This window comes from Drosophila bipectinata, chromosome 3L, assembly GCF_030179905.1.
Source record: "Drosophila bipectinata strain 14024-0381.07 chromosome 3L, DbipHiC1v2, whole genome shotgun sequence".
Lineage (NCBI taxonomy): Eukaryota > Metazoa > Arthropoda > Insecta > Diptera > Drosophilidae > Drosophila > Drosophila bipectinata.
Genome location: NC_091738.1, coordinates 22,189,317 through 22,209,212, shown reverse-complemented (window position 1 = coordinate 22,209,212; position 19,896 = coordinate 22,189,317). Strand labels below are relative to the sequence as shown.

The 19,896-nt window shown below is 41.0% G+C and overlaps 1 long non-coding RNA gene across 1 annotated transcript; it reads left to right on the top strand.

Moving 5' to 3' along the window:
* Positions 1-1,240: 1,240 nt before the first annotated feature.
* LOC138926438 (uncharacterized) lies at positions 1,241-2,046 on the top strand. The gene is made up of 3 exons (XR_011442971.1): positions 1,241-1,566; positions 1,623-1,659; positions 1,717-2,046. It is a non-coding gene; the product is annotated as an uncharacterized lncRNA (long non-coding RNA).
* The last annotated feature ends 17,850 nt before the right edge of the window (positions 2,047-19,896 follow it).

The window sequence follows — 19,896 nt, the reverse complement described above, 5'->3', positions numbered from 1 at the left end:
GGTGTATCATCTTCGTCTCCGCCCGAAGTTAGTTTTCCTTTCTTGTTCTTAGACAATACGTCTCTCAATATGAAGATTTCCTTTCTTTTTCTTGATACCTTAGACAATACGTCTCTCAATATGAAGATTATCAATTATTTAATTATTTAACATAATTATTAACAATATTAACATATTAATATTATATTAATATTAAAATTATTTAACATATTCAAACAATATTAAAATATTTAATATTACTCTTTTAAACCCAAACTTTATATCAATGGCGCAAATAGTAGAGGGGAAAAAGCTGAGGGGAAGAATTTTTACTCTCTTTCAATTGACCTACTCGTCTTGTAGAATTCCCATTAATTGAAATGCACTAATTCCCTTAAAAAAAAATTGTCCACCAAAAAGTCAAAATTAAGTAATATTTTACAAGTTTGTAACACTTCCGAAACCCCTATTGGGTTTCCCAATTATTATTTTCACCGTATTTTGCAATGAAGCAACGAGGTCAGACCTATCTCGTAAGTGTCTATCTGTCCTTTATCCTTTGCATTGGTCCTCTGTTCTTTACTAGTAGTGCGACTTGCCTGCATCAATCGTGTGATTTTGATGAATTTGACAGTTTGTGGGCGTTTTCGATGACAGCTGGTTGTATGTATGTATATACTGCTGCCATGGCGATTGTGGGGAACGGTTGATGGGAGGGGCTGAGGCAGGTCCAACATCGACAGTTCTGGAAAACCGCAACCGACGACTTCCGTACACCGGGATTGTTTGCCGATGGATCACATGGCATGCAGCCATGTATGCAAGTGTGGGCAGCTGGGGGAGTGGGTAAGGGTTGGGAAATTGTTGCTGCATTTGCATTAATTTTGAATTGATTGGTTGCCTTTTAGGCCCTAATATAATTATAATATCTACACGTACGCACACGTACGTAGCGGGACTGCGGTTTTCGGTTGTCATCATTACCCAGCCATTGTTGCCCAGCTGCGTGGTGTTGCTGCTGTCCTGCACAATGTGGTCGGCGCACACACATCTGCAGTTGGAGAAGGGCTTGGGAGAGGAAGGCCAGCGACAATGCCAGCGATCCTGTCCCCAGTGTGGAAGCCACAAACTAAAAACACAGCCAAATAATGTCAGCGCCGCTTACTGGAATCCAGTTGGAGCGGCGAGCAGTGATGGGTGTAACGAATGGATTCCTGACAATATTAGGTAATAATCAAAGGGAAAGTGGTTGGGGGAGCGGACGGCCGACCAACAAATATTCAATAAAATGGTTTGTATATTCAAACAAAGCTGGCAAACAAGCCCCTAATCAAACATTTCGAAAATATTCTTTTAAATTGGGTAAACATTTCAAGTCCAACCGCACGGAAGAGTGGGAGCAAAGATTTCGGGCCCAACCACATGCCACATAGGGGCATTGGACGGGGCAGGAGAAAAAGATACACGCGTCTGCCCGGGGAGTTAATAATAACGCGTAAGCCAATGATAAATAAAGTCCTGGTTGCGAAAAAAGTGCAACACACAACTAGGGAGCGGTCTTGGAAAGGGTCGAACACAGAGATATGAGTAAATATTGGCCGAACAAGAAATCAATTAAAAAATAAAAATTTCATTTTCATAAGCTGTCAACTCTCCTCTTCTTGCTGCGCTATCGCCATGGCATGTGGAAATATGTTTTTGTTGAATATTTTAATTAAATTGTTATTATTTTTCCAGTCTCGTATCTGTTGCTGTTTGTTCTGTAGCTGTTCGTGCCATTGCAACTGATTTTGTTGTTATGGCTTGGCAAGATTTATTTATTTACAATGTATTGATGGTCGGTCACTCGCTCCCATATCGAACATCAATTTGTATCCTTGTCCGAATATGAAGCTGCCTGCGGGAAAATGAACGGGGGAAATGGCAATGGAAATACCATTGCTCAAGGGAACGGAAGAGGGGTGCCATAATGCGAATATACAAATGAAGCGTTTTATTGTGCAATAGCCTAGTCGTGCAACTAAAGATTAAATTGCTAAGATTAAGTTACATTTTTTTGACTTATAACTTTGTAATATGTATTAAAATTAAAATATAAGAATTTTTCATTTATTGCATTAAACAAAACAAACAAACAAAATTAAAACTCATCAAAAATTCTATCTTAAATTAATGAAAATGGTTTTCATCTATTCAATATATAATAGAATCAAAAATAAATATATGTATAAGCCAATTGTTTTTATACCCAGTGCTAGAATAAAGTTGCTCTATACTATAGAGTCTATACTATCTATTGTCCATATTAAGGCCAGTACTGCTGGTTTTACTGGTTATACTGCTGTATAAAAACCAGAATCCCTTGTGTACAAGGGTATATTGTATTCGTCATAATTAAAGTATCAGACCATGACAGACCGTTTGTTTGATCGCGTGGATATCACAGTCTAGAAAATAAAGATCTATAAAATGAAGCATATATAATACCATTTGGACTTAGTATATGTATAGTATATATTAGTATCGGAAATCACTGAAATATTGAATTTGTCATATATTTTAAGACATTTTCGGTTAAAAAATGGCATATTTACCAAAGTTTTTGGTTTGTGATCTCTTGAACCAAGAGATTGGTCTGATACTAAAATTCTCACAACGAGATATTTGCGATATATTTTTACACAATATCATCCATTTACGGATTCTCCAAGATCTTTAAAATACTGTCAAAAATTGTTCTTTTTCGATCCGAGAAATAGTTTTGAAAATAAAGTATAAAAAGGCAACGCTTTTCGAACTCGCGCCATTGTCACTAAAATCTTAAAACGCGTTTTTTGCGAAATATTTTTTTTCGTGGCACGATTTTTCAATTAGTACTAAACCGTTTTTAAAGAATATTTGTATCTCCTATCTGTATTTCCTTGCAACAATAAAAATTTCAAACTCAATAGTATTTTTTTCCGTAAATTAAAAATTGTTGGAAATTGTTGTTTTTGACATTCGAATCATTGTTTTGTTTGACGAAACATTTACCAAAATAAAATTTGTAAATAAATTTTTCCTGCAGTCACTGCAGTTTTTTCTATATAAACATTCTTCTCTAATACTGCTCTTTTAGCCGAATTGAATACTGCTGGTATGCAATTGGACTGTATACGCCTTAACAAATCACATATTTTCAGAAAGAATTTGCAAAACACATGATAATAATGTGGGATGTAAAAGCGAGACCTTTTGTATGATTCCTTTCTATGTTAATTTTGTGTGTCCTGCTAGTTACGCCATTTTCACATTCAATTTGTCACTATTTCTTTTTTTTTTTTTGTTAGTTATCCGCAGCAAATTTTTTTGGTGTCAAGTTGTTAAAAACTATTTCAAAACTGTAAATGACAAAATGTTAAATGAAGTTTTAATGCCGAAACCTCTGTTTCTCTTTCTGTCTCGGAATATCTGTTAACACTCCAACAATACTATAAATCAGAGCCCGGTTTGAAATCCCATTCACAGGTCCTCCCACCCACATCTCGCCATATTCTGCTCTTGTTTGTTTGCCTTGTTTATGCCACTTTTCTTGCATTTCTTGCTGTGACCAGCAGAAAGTTCTGTTAATTGAGTTTGTTGAAAGTTTTATTAAACAGAGCGACAGCCGCATTCAAGTTTTCCAGATTTAAAGCCGCAAAAGTCGCCTTGAATTATGCAGCAACAAGACCTTTTTTCTCCCTATTATGCATTTGTTATTCCATCGTGACTGATGTCAAAAATCAGAAAGCAATTCCCCTATCCGGGTTTTCAGTTTTCATAAGTTAAACTTTCTCCACTTAGGGCCATAATAGAAAAAGTGAGTGCATTGAAAAAAATACGCTTATTTGTACTATTACTGTGTTTATTAATTTTCAAAAATATCAGACATATCGTTTTCTTCCTGGATTTTGTGATTGTATGATCTTCACAATAAATCCAAATCATAAAACTCTTTAAATCAGAAAATGGAAAATGGAAGAAATGAGCTATTCGTTGAGCTATTATTGAGCTCAATATCAAGTTGGATCCAATTTACTGAAAAAAACATAAGCGCATGAGTGCAATTATGAGTTAGATATTTCGTCATGAGAATTAATATAACTTTGCTGCCCCCTGGCTTAAGCATTTATCCAAGCCTCTCATCTTCTTAATATCCTTCTGGCGCTCTTGTTGCCTGTACTTTCAACACGACTTGACAAAATTATTAATAAGCTTATCCGGAGACCGGCGGGGAAATAAATGGCCAAATGAGAATAGGAAAGACGAAGGGGAAAAGCGAAGGACAACGACCATCTCATGTATGCACAATAATGAAGTAAAAAAGCCAGCGAAACGGTTCCCACATGAAGCAGGACATGGAAGACACCCTGTTCTTAGCTTAGGGACAGCAACTACCAGCAACAACAAACAAACAACATGTCACTGAAGGACACTTGAAAACTACTATTTAATAAATGAGCGCACAGAGGAGCATCAGCCATGTGAGATTCAGGAGTGCTGGCGTTTGTGAGTGGGTGTGTCCTGGATCCTGGACAGAGGTGGCCAGAAAGAATTAGGGTGATGCAGGGGGCGATTCGGGCGCTCGTCCTCGGCGTCGCCGTCGCCGCTGCTAGTAAACAAACAGAGTCATTTTGCAATTCATGCATTTCCTGCGGCAACTAATTAAAAGAGTCATTCATCACAGGCACAGGCATGATGTGATGGGGACTTCCTCCAGCCCTGACCCCTGTCGCCCATGCCCCCCGTGTGGTTTCTGCTCTCGCAAAGGAGGAGGGCCAGGGGCGCCGGGTCAGTTCCTGTATGCTCTGCTGCATGCTTATTACTGTTTGCTACGTGTTTGCGTCCTTGTGCCCCTTCTGCTTTTGGCCCTCCTCATTGCCAGCTTGTTTGTTTTACCGTTTTTATCTTTTGATACACTCAAATATGACACACACACTTTATAGACACACAACACACGTATTGCTCACTTTGTGGGCAGCCCAAGCAGCGGGGCAGCTCAGTCACTGATGCCTAGATTTCCTGTTTCACTTTTGAGGCGTCTCCGTCCTTTTCGGTCGTGTCAAACCGTAGGTATGTGTAGTGCATTTATTTAAATAAATACCGAAAATTAATATTTTTGGGAAACCTTCTTGGGGGTATCGCAATTCGGACTTAATTCATGCAGAGTCTATCAGTATAACATATAAGAAAACAAGAAAGGACGGCTTTAGTCGAGTTTCCCAGCAATATTATATCCGGTACTCATCTCTTCCCCCCACAATTTAACTAACCTTTACAGTTTAAACTTTAACGGTATGGATTCTCTACAAAATATTTTAGTTTTTTTCAGCAACAAAAAAAATTGTTTGGGTACAAATATTAATATAAATATTCAGTCAAATGTTTAATGGTTTTTTTGCATTCTACCTTTATACCCTTGCGTATGAGGGTATTATATTTTGGTCAAAAGTGTGAAACGCAGTAAAGTACACATTTCGGACCCTATGAAGTCATCAGGCATCAGTCATCAGGATTCTTGATCAGGATCACCTCCTGAGTTGATATAGGTGTGTCCGTTGGTCCGTTTTCTGTCTGTCTTTCTGTTTTTAGGCGAACTTGTTTCTCAGTTTTAAAGCTATCGACTTGACACTTTGCACACACCCTTCTTTTTTTCTTTGCACGCAGTCGGTATATAAGTATTATATCTATAGCTGCCGTATAACTGATTGATCGGTGGTTTTTAAGTTAGAGAGTTTTTGGCAAAATAATAACAAATTTGATAAGAATCGAATTTGATAAGAACATCCTATAGCTGCAATACATCTGGACAATCGAAAATGATCAAACTTTTGTAATAAGTTTTCCCTTCTTGTTGTAAAATAAAACACTCACCCTTCATGAGATACGGCTAAAAAATTCATTTGCGCAAATTTCTCTATTTGTTCCAAATTCATACCGTGTATAATTTTATTCAAAATGAATGATTCTTTATTACTTATTAAGCTTAATTGTTTTTCGTAAGAAATAAAAAACGCAAATGAAAATACTTTAAAATAATAAACGCCTAAATAACTGCACGATAAAAGCACTATAATTTACAATTTAAAACCTTTTTGAAATAAACACATAGCTTAATGTTGGGTATATTTTTTAAAGGAGTCATGATATGCCAGCCTTAGGCCCAATCACAATCGGAAAAACAGACAAATTGAATTTAATTGGAAATTTGAGTTAATTATAATTCGATTGAAAGACTTTCTCCCACTCCTGCGGCACTAAGAGTGTCCTTTTTGAAAGAGCGTAAAACACAAAGCGAGATTATGACGGGCTGACGTTTTTGCTGACAATATAACTTAATATACAACAAGCAATTAAAATTATTGTAAATAAAAATTGTCACAAACTACGAAGGAAGAGGAGGGCGGTGGGGCAGAGTCGGACCAGGGACAATTCAAGAAGGGAAAAATTGCTGTGAAAACATACATATGAACGTGTTTTATTTTATGATAGTCCTTTGTCAGCAGGCACACTCGCTGCACTTGACAGGCAGCGGATGGGCCACCACTCCGGCGGGCGAGTCCTGCAGCCCGGAGGAGACAGTCAGACGGGCAGAAAGAGTCACAAATAAACCGCACCGAGGGATGCCTGACATGACTGTAACATGTAATTATTTTTCAATAAAACCCAAGGCTGGAAAAGCAACAATGCGACGACAACGACGGCGATGACAGCATGCCGTGTGACTGACCAAGTCGCAAAAAAAATATTGCTACAACAGCGCGAATCCAAATAAAAAACCCAAAGGCAATGAACTATTTGTGATTTGGTACAAGCCGTGGATTCTCTATTATTCAAAATTCTAGGCACTATTAAAAAATAAAAGCGTGTAAAATGTACGTGATAGGTTATCATATTACATAGAATTTTTTCATGTAATGATTTTTTCAAAATCGTTCAAAAAACGACAAAGCCATTATTTATTTGGCCACAATTTCATAAAACCATTTTATTGTCGGATATGCATGCAAAGTATTTATTATATCGATATATAATACTTTTTGAATAAGAGGAATAAGCCCTGCGATTGTAGTGTATATAAATACATATTGCATGCCATATAATAAAATGAAATGAAAATCTCCGGCATTTATGCGTCACCAGCAGTTATGCGTTACTACAGCTCCATCTTGCTCCGCAAAGGAGTCAAAATTGGTAGGAGTGGACGAAAGACAATAAAAATAAAATTATTAATTTGGATTGCTGGAAGGATGGCTTGAAGGAAAAGTGGCAACAGCGTTTTAACAGCAGACATTTTCATGAAAATTCTGTAGTCTGCCCCATTTGGCATCTTTCTTCGAGCTATCATCCGAATTGGAAAAACCTGTGAATCGAGAAAAACTTCACCTTTTGTGATTAGGGTTTGGTCATTTCGAGGGTTTTTTTAACATTGCAATTTAAGTTGCACTCCTCCGGACTTGTGTCGTCCGGATGTAAATTTGTATGTAAATACAAACTTTGAATTATAATTAAAATTTATAGCTTTGTTGGTCATTATTCTTCCCAATAGTCTAATATATCTCCTTAAAACAAGTCACAAGAAGATGAGAATTCAAGTTTTTAGTATTGGTTATTAAAACTACGAATAAACATTTTGAAGCAAAAAATCCAAAAATTCAAAAGTTTACCTATTTCATTTTGTGAGGCTGTATTCCTGAGATAGTGTTCAAAATTTTTAAAGAGAATAAACATAATTTTTTTTTAAGCGCTCAGCTTTTTTTAAAATCCAGTAACTGGAATACGTGTACTGTTTTAGTGGTATATGTCTGTGGCTTTTTTCAAATATAGCTTTTGTTTTTATAAACTTATTCATAAGTTTTTATTTTTAGTGTAATTTATATATTTTCAATACATTTTATTGAAAGGCATATATAAAATTATTTTATAAATATGTTTACTCATACATAGCCTTAATTTAGATTAAATAATCAATCTTTTTTTCTGAAAAGAATCTGTAACTTAACGTAAATAGAAAATAAGATATTATTTTGGACTCACACAAAGATAAAAAGTTTATGTTTTAAAAATTTGTTTTACTTATATCCAAATATCTCTCGAATTCTAAGGATGGCGTGGAAAACTTAAAGAAAAAGTGAAAATAGAGTCTTATTCTGAAATTGTCTCTCGTCAAAAAATAATAATGATAATTCTTAAATCTCGCCTATAAAAGTGTAAGTCCTGTGTCTTTCGTTTATATGTTGATCCTCGTGCTTTTATTTGTTTTAAGTGAAAGGATAAGTATCTTAAATGCAACCCCCTTTATAGAGGAGAATGCAAATAACGCTCAAGGTACAGCAGAACGTGTCTTCCGCGATGCTGGCATTGAGATCTGGCTAATTCCAGATCCCCGTCCTCATGTACGGTAGCTAGAAAATGGTAATTAATTCCATGACTCAGTCACACACACTGGCACACACGATAAGGAAACTAATTAGGCTACAACTCTGATTCTGATGAACGGAAAAAACAGTTTTTGTGCGTCCTTTCAAATGACAATTTTTTCGCCTCCGTTTTGCTGCATACTTTTGTGCGCATCAAAGCGAAACAAATGTATAACAGCGAGCGTACAAAGCATATCTCTCGCTCGGCGGCGCTTTGCAAATGTGAATGGGGAGCTGCTTGGCTTCGCTGAAAAAAGTGCCGCTGCCATGAAAAAAGGAGCCACTGGGGTGAGTGGCCATTTTAATTAGTCGAGCATCATCGTTTTTAATGTTCTACGACCCGTGCATAATGGTCACCGTCAGTCAATTCATAACCCATCGTGTTGATGGCTCCGAGTCCGGACTCCCGCCGCTGCCGTCGTCAATAGTTTAATCATAAAGTATAAGGCCGAACCCGGTAACGATAACAACCATTCAGCCGGAGCGGAGTGTGGGACGTTCGAATGGTACACCTGGAAAAATGTCGCATCTCCTTCCCTTTACTCCATGTACTGAATTATAGATATGAATATCCGTTGTCCACAAACGAAGCTTCCTTCCAGTGCACTGCATGGTGGGCGCTGTGAAGGGCTGGGTCCTCGCTCCCCTAATCGGCTGCTCTATTGCCAACATGGCCAACCGTCATTCATGGCCCGGGTGGGGATCGGCGGAGTGGAGAAGTCATCGCAAAGCCTATTCAATGCGCAGTTCAATGGGCGATGCCAAACAGCGGCTAAATGCCTTTTGTATGCTTTTCAAAAGTCTTTCACCTATTGATGGATGAATCCAGCCCGATTGGAATTGGTCTCGGCTTGGGGTCGGAGCTTTACCAGCGCAAAGTGGAGCCGAGAAAGTAATTGGTCGGTCAGTTGAATGTTCCCACTTGACGTTATTTATGGGCCTTTATTCATTCCTAACTCATTTCCATCATTGTGGAAGGCTAATTAAGTTTTTATGCTTAAAACGACTAAAAGGAGTTTCCGGAAACAAATCAGCTCCTTCTTTGAAGAAAATGGGTTTGGGCTTGAAGATTAAAGTTGATAATATACTTACCATACTAAGACTATTGGTACAGAAACTTACCTGAAACAAGAAATAGACAGAAAAGTTAACATAATTTAATTATTTATTTATCTAAACCTACAAATAGTTCTAAACTAAAACGTAGCTTAGGGCTAAGAGCAGCTAAGGCCTTTGGCTTAAGGGTTATGGGCTGATACAATGAACCATATTTTGCAATGAATTGAGATTGAAAGATAATAGAAATATTTTTCCATTTATATATTTGTATTAAAATTATTATTATTATTACACAAAATAGTCCTAACTATAAAAATAAGGCTGATGTAACCATAGCTGATCTGTCTTGCTGCTGATTTAAAATGCTCGTATATTGAAAGATTTATTAAATTATTTCTATAACCAAGGATATTGTTTAAACTTTAAACTTTAAAGTTTATAGGTAAATTATTTTTTTAAGAAATTATATTTATTTTGACTTTTTGAGGAAAGTTAAAATGTTGTGGAGGTTTCCCACAGTTAGAGTTGTAAATATAAATATAAGTTTTGAAGCTGAAGATCGATGGAACTGTGAGGATGGGCATCATGTTTGTTATTATATGTGTAGTTGGCGCATCGTGATTATTAAAAAAACTTATATAATTAAATTGGATTATGGTATTTAGAAATTTTTGGTTTTATATATCTGTTTGTGTCTTATTTTCAGTCCTTTTCGAAGTGAAGTCAGGCAAGGTTGTTGTAGCAACTAAACGAGGCACCGCTTACCTCTTCAAATTCATTTTCTGTAATATCATGTGGCTATAGTATTATATAGTATATGGTAGTATATATAGTATAATAATCTTAAGGATATTTTTAATATTTGAAAATAAAGGTATACATATGTATGTATGTATGTATTAATTATTCTGAATTTGTCGTAAAATATTACATTCTCATTACATTACAAAAGCTCAGTAATAAAACATTCTTTTATTATTTTGTGTTTTCAACATAATAGCTTCCCCTACCCACAGCTTTTTGGTTAAAAATAAATAAGTGACACCTCAAGTGCTCAAGTACACACCATTTTCAGCTTTATACTTATCCGACTAATTTATTTAAGCAATTGTTTCGTGCCATGCTGACAAAAACTAAATGAAGTTTTCGTGCTGTAGTTGGCAAGCATGTCAACATCAGTTTGCTTTTGGCACTCCATAAATGGAGGGAAAATCCATTAGCCAGGACTTTTTGACCCTAGGTACTGTGGTCCAACACAGCCCCGTCATCCGGACATTGTCGCCAAGAAAAAGTGACAATGGCGAACGGTCAGCTCTGGGGACGGTAAGCAAATTGGCCCGATACAAACTATGTATTTCGCCAAATATCAAGGCGCACTGGTCTCCTCGCTTCCTGAGGCATCCCGGCTGAGGCTACCGAAGTCCGCGCTTCTGCGTGTGTTTAAAATTCAAAGAGAACGAGTGCAAAACAAAGAAGTATTCCCTTCCCCTCGACTTCCTGCAAATTTCATTTCCGCTTTGATTGCGCTTTTTCCGCAGGGCGGCAGGAATGGGCGGCATGGAACTGGAACCGACTGTGTGGCAAAAGTAAAACAAATGAACGGAAATGCCACACACGCACCCAGGAGAACAACAGCAACAAGGACGAATGCACCTTTGACACTTTTCGGCCGGGGAGTGACTGAGGGCGGGGGAGGGCGGCGGCAAAGGCGTCAGCAGTAGCAGCCAGAGATGAGCGCGTGACGGCGACCAGACGGGGTCCTCGGGATGAGCCGGGCTAGGCCCTCTGCCTTCCATTCAAGTGTGAGTCCTTTCACGCCTTCACCTTTAGCCTGCCCCGGCCTGGAGCAGCTCCAGCTGCATGCAAAGTATCTGAAAGTCCTTGCCACCTCGCCACCCTCCACCCTGGCGTCCTGCTTGTTTAGCTGTTTGTTGTGCTTTTTGCCGTGCTTTGTGGAGTCGTCCTTCATTCTCGTCTGTCCCCTGCAACCCGCTTCCAAGTGTGAAAAATGTCGAAAATGCAATTTCCTTCAAGTAAAATGCCTGCCGTGCGCTTTTGTCTACATCCCCTGCCCTCCGCCCTCCGTCATCTGCCCTGCCATCGCCACAGGCTACGTGGCCGTATTACAAACGAGTGTGCGTTGTCCTGGCAGAGTGGAGAGGTGTCCTAGTACTGTTTCTAGTCCTGCCGCCATGCTTGACCTACCAGATTCTCTGTAGCTTAAATAAAGCACTTCCGCTAATAAAGTCGCACTCGGCAGCTCTCTTTATCCTTTCACTCACTGCCTGGCCTCCCGCTATCCTCCTTTGTGCCTGCGAGGCTCTTCGGGTGACACCAAGAGGGCTAAAAGCCGGCTGCTAGCAGCCAGCCCCCTCACCCGGACCCCGAACACTGCAGCATGCGTATCAATGCGAGCCGAAGGAAGACCTCCGTCCGGCCAGTGGGTGCGTTTTGTTGGGACCGGGCCTAGGCTTGCTTTCGTGGCAAAAACGCATTTGGAAAATTTGTGTAGGCGACATTGTTGTTAATCACCGACACATTTTCCACTGGCAACTAAAACGCAGGGCCCTGCAATACCTTCTGGCTCTACTTTTTAGGGCCACACTGGGAGAAGCTGGCTGTATTGGAAGGTAGGCTCTTTATGGGCCGCCTGACAATTCAGTGACGGTCAGGCCACAGAAGGGGTTCCTTTCTTTCAGTGCAAGAAGGAGCAGTTGCAGCTCTGGCTGGGCCCTTGTGTCTGACTGCGTAAATGTTGCGGTTGCACGCTTTGGCCTATGTGTGGCCCCTTTCCTGCGAAGGGGCGCCGGTCGGCCCTCCCGCTCCTGCCGGGCTCCCAACGCAAAATTACTACCAACTTCTGCAAGTGACGATGACAACGACGCATGCATGCGGAGCAGCGGAGATCCGGAGGAGGAGACGAGCGTGTGTGCCCAGGACAATGACGTTTTGACTTTGCCTCGACCCTGGTCCGCATCCATCCCTCCCCACGGCCTGCACCACCTCCTTACGCATTCATCACCGGGCGTAATGATGGCCCCGATGTCTCCCAGAACGAAGTTGGCATTCGTCGCCGTAGTCGTAGTCGTAGCACAGATTTTTGTTGACAAAGGGTGTGAAAATTGAAGGCGAGTGATTGCACTGCCTCTCGCCACCTCCGCAGGATGTCGGTCCCGATGGATAACAATGGAGGCTTCGACTGTTTTGTGTGGATCCCTGCGACAGCACCTTGGTCTAGCCCTGCGAGTGTAGGTAATTAATAGACTTGAAATGGTCGTCTGAGCAAAATTTTAATTAGGAGACACATGCTAAATTTTGTACCGTGAATGGGGTGGTTTCTGCCGTTAATTGATAGTCGAATGCACTACCAACTCCCACCTCCGACCTCCTGGCCCGGGACGGCTGTCGGTTTTGTTGTCGACGTTGAAGTCTCATCCCCTACTCATCTCCGACGTGCCGGAGTAGTGCAGTTGAAGTGAGGAAATTACAAGTCATGAATTAATGGCTCCTCGCCTTCACCCCTCCAGCCAGCTGCATAAGCTGCAAGGGGCATGCCCCCGACGGTTGGAGGGAAGGAAGCCGCGCACGTTGCCAGGATATCCGACTTTGGAGTCGTCTTTGCTGCAATTGCAATTGCTTTGTCAGCTCAAAAACTTAAACCCCCGGCGGAGGTGGCTGGAGCAGGGGACGGGGCGATCGGTGAGCCTGAGCAGCATACGTGGCATGTCCTTGGCGCCCATGCATGCACCATTGTTTGCTAGCTCAACACCGGGCCTCTCTGCTCTCCTGCCTCCTACCGGGCCCCACCTTGTTGCGCTTTGAACATCCTTGGCTTAATTTAAATTTCAAACATTTTCCAGCAGCCACCAGCAAGCGAACTTCGTGCCGGGCTTCGCTTGTTCGAATTTAATTAGCAACGCGTGCTTTCCACGGCTTCCTTCTTTTTTGCAGCTCCGCCCGGGTCTGAGGCGTGAAATGCGCGCAACGGGAAATTGCTTCGGTATTCGCAGCATCTTCGGGGCGGCCCTCCGCCGTCCGGGTGTGGCAGTGGCACTCGTTCGCTTTGAACTTTGACTTTGAATTTGAGACTTTTTGCAGTTATTGATATAATTGGAGGCCTCGTCGGCGGGCAGATGCAGATGGGAAGCCCCCCACCGAGCACCAGGTCTTTAATTACAAACCCGCCCCACTGCCTGCAACCGCCGCTGAAACTTTAAGCGGTTTGGACTGTCGCTTCCCGCCGGATAGTCAGAGTCGGAGCAGAAGATGCTGGCGACAGTTATACAGTTTCGCGATAACTTCATAAAGTCACATCAATTTATTTCATTTCCTTAGTTAATTTCAAAGTGTCAACATAATAAATGAACTGCACGTCGCAGACCCGGGCCCTGGCAACAACGGGCGGCAAATGTTTATTGTCCATTGGCAAAAAGTTGTCGCATTTCAAAAATGGTTGCACGCAATAAACGAGCTGGCAGCTCCCGGCTCGCAGGACATTCTCGAATACGCTTAAATATGCAGGAGCAGAGCTAAGCAGTCTTGGGGAGTGGTGGGTGGAGGTCTGAGGGCGGAGGGCGGAGGGCGTCGCACAAAAATCTGCCACAGTGCACAAGAAGTGTAGGGACATAGTGCGAGTGCGACCGGCAAGGACGACGAGGACGGGCGAAACAAAAATGATTAAAAAGGACATGCAAACACCTAAAACGTCGCGAAGGAGGAAAAATGCCACAAATGCAGCGACCGTGCAAATTTTCTTCATTTCCATTTTGACAAAACGCAAACAACGAACACAAATGGCAGCGAGACGCGGGGGACAGTTGACGGACTGACTTCCACTGACAGTGACAAATAATGAATGGTCGGGCGGTGGGGGCGGGTAGCCGGTCAGGAGAAAAATCACCAGCAGCAGGAGTTGGCACTGGAGGCACTGGCACGGTGGGCCGAAGCAGGCTGGAACCATGTAGCCCCAGAGCCGGCCCCTTGGAGCGCTTCTTGTGGCGTCTCGGCCACTGTCCTACCAGCCACGCAGAGGAGAAGACGAGCTTGCTGCTGCCGCTGACTGGCGCCGCTTGGATGTGTCAAAACTGGAGCCACATTGTCCGCAGCACAAAACGTACGAGCGCAGCAGCAGGATGGGCCGGAGTGCAGGAAGCAGCTGCAGATGCCAGCGCCAACCTCAAGGATGAGGACAGTCCTGGCAGCTCGACGAAAAGGAATGATGTCGAAGGAAGGACACCAAGACGAGGCGGTTGGAATGTGGCTGGAAGTGGACTACTGCTGGTGTGGATCTGGCGGTGGCAGCGAGGAAACAAACAAAACGCCAGACAAGAAATTAAAACAATTGAACCGTTGAGGCGTGAGAAGACATGACATAGGTGTGCAGCTCGGGCAGTGGGCGGCGCATGGGCGTGGCCGTGTTGATATTACAGGTGCGCCGCTGCCCCGGCCGACCCGCCCTAGTTGTTGCTGTTGTTGCCAATGGCGCAGAAAGGACAGCAGAACCAACAAAAACAGCGTCAAGAGGGCGGAAGATACCTCCCGGCTCCCGGAGACGTGTTGGCTTAAGTTATTAAAACAGGGGAGAAAGGATAGCGAAATGGAGGGACATTGGGCCATTTCTCCTGGGAGGGAGTGGGAGTGGGAGCGGGGAAACGTAAACAAATAATTGCCATGCAAAAAGTATTAGATGTCCTGTCCCCCACACAAGCGCCTCCTCTGTGCATTGTTGCGTGTCCTTGCAGTCTACAAAATAATTTGTTTAATGGAATGTAAATTTTGTACTCAAGCAAATAGATGTGGGGGATCGGCCGGAGCATCTTGGCTTATTCCTAGCTGGGTTCCAATCGAGTGGGGGGAGTGAGTTCTTTTCCGAGAAAGCTTATGACAATCAGAACAAGGGGTTGCAAGACTATTGCCCAATTGGGTCCTGCCACTTAGCAGGCCCGTGTGGATTAAAAGCAAGACATCGTGGCCAAGCTTTACTCAATTTGTTAAACACTCTGTTTAATTTTAATTGGGCTTGTCACCGTCAGCTCTTAATCAATCTATTTAAGTAACTAACCACACAGAAAAATGTGTTTCGATGCCCCACTTAATGCACTTTTCAAATGCAATTAGTGGGATTTAACGCGAAGAGCGAAAAAATCATAAGCCCGCCTAAAACCCACATACATAATATATGAGAATTAATTTGATGGTCAATCAAGTGAAAAATGTTTTCCGCTAGCCAACAGATAAAATGCATTAACTCTAATTCCAGCCTATGAGGAGGCCAGCAGGACAGCGCTCTTATGCGTTGTATAGAGTGTGCCGGGAAATATCTTGCATTTCCATCCTTTCCCCCTCGCCAGACCACTTGCCGGCCTGAGGCTGCCCAGGCTTAATCTAAAATTCAACAGCTAATTAGCTGACTACCTACTAAAATGCGGCTTTCATCGCGCTCCGTACTGGGAACGGCTACTGGTAATCCTCATTAAATAGTTAAATTCAAATTAATTAAATTGCCACAAATCAATTATACATAAGCGTTGTAATTAGAAGACCTCAAACGCGGGTGACGGGCTGCGAGGAAGATTTGATGAGTCATAATGTGCCAGGTGACCACCCAGCTCCCGGGTTAAAAGGCATTGCCTGTTGCACGACATTATGGCCATTTCAATTAGCTGGTTAGCGCCAAAGCGCTGTCAAAGTGTTTAGGAAAACACCATTAAATTAATCCCCACAACACTAAATATATGCTGTCCTTAGTCAGTTATTATCCAATTCATCCACAAGAAAACAACGTTTTTAAAGTAAACAAGTGAGAAGCCGGATTGCAATATTTGATTAACATGAAATAAAACATAATGACCCCTTCGAAATGGTACCATCATCCTCTTGTATTTTATCAAATGCTATATTTTAAATATTAAATATTTTATATTAAGGAAGAAACAATGTTGATGATACAATAGGGAACAAGGTCAATTCCATGTTTAAAACTTTGGTGCTTAAGAGCACCAGAAAAATAAAAATTATCAGAAATTACATGGACCTGAGAGGACCAATATTTTTCCAATATTTTGTATTTGATTCCAAGCAAAATTGCTCATTTATTTTACTTATAAATTATAAGTTATAATAGAAGACACATAGAACAGTCGATAAAAATTAGAAACAGTAAAACCTTGTATAAACATACATAGTATAACTAACAGAACCCGTAATCATTATTTTGACTGCAATTCATCATTACAACTACTAATTCAACATTTATTAAATATATTATATTTTTTTGTGCAAATTTAGTTGCAATGGCTTACAAAAAAACAAAGAGTGTTTAATCTTTAAAAGAAAATTCGCAAAAGAAATTTATAATATCTATTTATGATATTTATTTCCCGCAACAAGGCGGGATCTTGGTACCTTGGTTTCATTATTAAATTCTATCTTTCAAAATTACCAAGCTCAAAGAAATATTTCCCCGAATATTCAAGTAAAATTAAAGTTCTAAGAACTCAGACAGTTTTCCACCAAAACAAAAATTGAATCTCCATATCCCCATTTAGGTCCCCGTATCACCTGCTACTACCTAGCCTCATAGAACTCAAAGCTTTCTCCTGAACTTTAAATTTAGGGCACTGCCAGGTTTAGATTCGCTCATTAAAAGTTTTTATGTGTAATGTACGGGTATTAGCCTCTGAAATAGTTTCGGCCTCGCATTCCGGCATTCATGCCCCATCGTTTGAGTCTTTTTATTGACACATTTGTACAGGGCATTAATCTGATGTACTTAGTTCCATTAAAATGGCTAAAAGTGCACTTACTGCGCACACATACGGGCAGGAACAATAAAAAATAATTTCAGAGTGAGTAGTGGTTTGTTTAAAATGCTATTCAGGGAAAAATTTCATTTCTGCCTCCGGCCCCGACTGTTGATGTGTTAAAATAAAAATAAGTCTTTTTTATTGTTTTTGCAAAAAATCTAATGCAAAAACAATAAGTGCCTTAATCTTATTTGGTTTATTTGTTTGGATATTGTAAAGTAAAAAATATGAAGATTATACATACATATTTACATAATGGCAAAATGTTTAATGAAAATATTAAATGGAAACTTAAAGATTTTTCTAAAGAAAGTTACCAAAAAAACAAAATCCTTTGGCTGCAAAGAAAATGTGTTATATTTATATGTCAGCTTCTAGTCCATAAACATATAATAAAGATGTATTTTATTTATTTATAAGCTAATAAGTAATTATTAATATTTTGTTTAAAGGGTAATTTTATTTATAAAGTTTTTTGTACTCATTACTCATTATATGAAATATATTTTTCATTTCCGCGAGAGTATTGGGTGTTGGTTTTTTCGAATTAAAATATATGTCCAACAAATCAACAAAATATTAGAGCCGAAAACTGTATGGTTTTGCTAAAATTAAAGGTCTAAATTACAGTTTTGACACTACAAGCTTCTTTAAGAAAAGCTTTTACCGTAAAGCTCGACTTTTTCTCGAATATTTTTCCGGAAACGCGTCGGTATTTTCATACTCTTAGAGAGGGTATTATAATTTTGGTCAAAATTGAGCATCGCAGGGAAGAAGACGCTATGAGGTACGCAAACCTATCTCCCAGTTTTGAAGCTTGATTGAAATTTTTCACATTGAATTGAATTATTATTATTATTAATATGAGTGATAAAAGTATATTATGATACATTAACATTATGATACATTAACAGTTATAACATTATAACTATTTCTTAGTACTATGATAAAACTTATAACATAGTGATTAATTATTATCAAAAATAAGCAAAAACGATAAACATAATATTGTTATCAAAAGTAAATATCGCCTTCCTTGACGACCTATTATATTAAAATTTCAAAGGTGATGTCATGTGGTTCTTCCGGTTCTAATATTCAACCTATATGAGAGTCTCCATCACCCATCCTGGCAGAGTGAGATGGCCCGGGGATATATTGGTATCGAAGACCCATCTTTAAATACGAATTCACGTCCAGCTCCAGGTACAAGATTTTCATATAGCTCCTAGTCAACCAATCCTATATGACAAAACCCGTAAACACTCCCTCAAGTACGTTTCCGTATCTAACTGTCAAGCAGTCACCTTCCTCTGCCGCCCTCGGCCACGTCCCGGCCTCGACATCCCGGTTTCGTGCTCCCCCTGGTGGCACTATGAAAGCGCCATCATCGAACGGAGCAGCCGCCCATCCACCCGCCCCCTGAACATCTCGGGCTGTACTTTTCGCACCTTTTCTGCATTTTACAAGCGGTGCACGGCCATCGTGGAAGCGATATAAAAAGGAAAGCTGGGGGCGGGCGGGTGAAAGCTGCGGCAGCGTACAAAAGAAAGCACACACAAAATGGCGTAACGTTTCGGATTTTACGCACGGCAAACAGAAAACTACGCGCGCATACGCAAACAACAAGAAAATGCACTCAGGCTTAGTGTCGGTGGCCGTCGACGTCGACGTCGGCGAGGTCCTGCGATGGTCCTTGCCTGGCAGTTTGCACCTTTTTATGGCGCAGACGGCCGAGGGGCCTGGGCGGGGGAGTGGAGCAGTGGAGGCGCCGCAGCGGAGTTGAGTATGTGGGTGCGAAAACTTTTTGAGGTCTGCTTTGGGTAAGTGCTGTGGGGACCGCAGCTTAGTTCGGCTAGGGTTGGCCACGTCCCGCTGCACACCTGGATCGGATGGTGGAAGGAGAGCGCGGGGGGCGGCTGCCACCCCAGTAAGGTCTTCGGGAGAATTTTTAATAAGGTACGCGGTTGCAAATTAATTCTAAATATAAAACACACCTTTGTCCGGGCTTAGGTAAGCGATTTTGTTCTGTTGTCCTGAAAGGATATGCCCTACCGTTGCCTTGCAGGGCACACGTGGAGCAAGCGCGTCGCCCACCACTCAACCTGATTTATGTTTGAAATAATTTGTAAAAAAAAATAGCGGAATTAAATAAAATAGTATTACGAGTTGCGGGAGTGCAGCATCGGAGGCGACACCGCCGTCTATCCTATTAAATGTCCATTTGGTGCTTTGTTGTGCGAGTTGCTTTTTTGCGATGAAACTTTCAGCCATTTAATTTCGCACTATTTTTGTTTTCTGTTGCGTCCTGTCGCTGAGCCGGTCAGCGTCCAAACATCATTAAAAAACTGTCATTAGCAGTTGAGAACACGGAAACCCAAATTTGATTACGCTAGACTGGTTGGAGAAAAAACGCAGAACGGGCTGGGGGAGGATGTAAATGCTGTGATATTCTCCGACTTTCCCGGTGGGAATAATCAAGTTTAAAGGTTGAAGGTGGACTCGGGGCTGAAGCAGCCTATGGCCCCCTGATCGGGTTAGGAATGGAATCACATTTTTCCAAGTCCTGCATTAAGTGACATCTAATCAAGGACCCAACATTCCCGACACTCGCC